Raw genomic sequence first — 1,514 nt, forward strand, 5'->3', positions numbered from 1 at the left:
ACGTTCAACAAGATCAAATAAATTTGTTCATCAAAATTTATTAACTGTCTTCAATTTTCCCTTTGAAACTCATATATAAATTTAAATATTACAAATAACACAAAATACAGGTAATATAACTTTATGTGTGTAAAGTCTTGGGTTACCTAAACTAAGGAAATTTTGTGTATTAAATAAAAAAAAAACAATAAATGTTCATGATAAAAAATACTTGTCATATTCGTGTCGTGACATGGTTGGTCACGAAGTAGATATTTGTTTATATAAAAGCCAGTGCAAATGTAGCAACTGCAAGAAACAATTTTACTAGACTTGAAATACTTAGCAAAGCTTCATTATGGGAGGAACAATGGTGATCCTACTTTTTGTTATGGTCGTAGTTTTGGCATTCTTCGAAATAAATGCCGAATCATTTGCTGATCCTTTGGCTAGGCCACATCCTAGTCCTTGTAGACCAGTAATTAAATCTTTTCTTTAATCATATACATTTTGATTTACTTTAGCATCAGAAATAATTATAGAAAAATTGATAAATGTTTTTTCTTTTTTATTTCAGTTTAAGCCAGGACAAAGTCCACCAATAGATTGTCCACCTTAATACTTCCTTTTTAAAAATTAATTGAATCTTCGTTATTAAATATACGTGTGTTCGATGTATGCGATACTTAAAAAAAATTATTATTACATTTATTCAAAAAATAAAATTATAAATTTCCTTAGAAAAAAAATATAAGGAATATATTGTATTACGAAAATATACATACAATTTGATAAATTAATCATTTTGGTTCATTTATTTTAATGTTACAATTTATCCTCATCTGATATGTAATTTTACAAGTAAATAAAATTCTTATTAGACAAGTTTCTTATTAAAAACTAAATAATAATATATTCCAGAAATAAATGAAATATTTTTCTATGAAATATAAAATATAAATTACGTAAGACATATTATCTTGTTTACAAAAATGCATAAACTTTTTTTTTTAAGTTGTAAACCACATATATTTGTAATAGTTATGAACGTGTATCTATACCGATAAATTTTATTAGATATAAATACAACTATAATATGTTTTTTTATAAAAACAAAAGTAAAACAACATGTTTTTTGATGAAATTATTATTAATAATAATTTTGTTATATAATAAGTAATGAAATAAATAGATATTGACGTGTATATAAGCCTAAGTAAAATAAGTAGCTACTACTAGTTATTTTACTGAAATAACCAAGAAAATATCATCATGAAAAGTATATATTTGATTTTGTTATTTGCTGTAGTCATATCTCTGGTATTCTTTGAAGTAGACGCTGGACGAATTATAAATGCAGAATGGACCAAAATAATTTGTCAAAAATACAAGGTGATTGACTAATTTGTTTTTAGTTTAATACTTTGTTCTAATAAATAATGATTATTTATGGTAACATAAGAGGTTTTTAACGAAATATATAATGGATTTTTATTTCACAGAATAAAAAGGAACCAGCACCCGCAATATGCAAG

At 24.0% G+C, this 1,514-nt stretch overlaps 1 long non-coding RNA gene across 1 annotated transcript; it reads left to right on the top strand.

The window, feature by feature from the left end:
• Positions 1 to 290: 290 nt before the first annotated feature.
• On the top strand, positions 291 to 782 carry LOC106786020. Its single transcript, XR_001381602.1, has 2 exons — positions 291 to 457; positions 557 to 782. It is a non-coding gene; the product is annotated as an uncharacterized LOC106786020 (long non-coding RNA).
• Positions 783 to 1,514: the final 732 nt, after the last annotated feature.

The sequence above is a fragment of the Polistes canadensis genome, unplaced genomic scaffold (assembly GCF_001313835.1).
Source record: "Polistes canadensis isolate GaletaPanama2010 unplaced genomic scaffold, ASM131383v1 scaffold_63, whole genome shotgun sequence".
NCBI classification, from domain to species: domain Eukaryota; kingdom Metazoa; phylum Arthropoda; class Insecta; order Hymenoptera; family Vespidae; genus Polistes; species Polistes canadensis.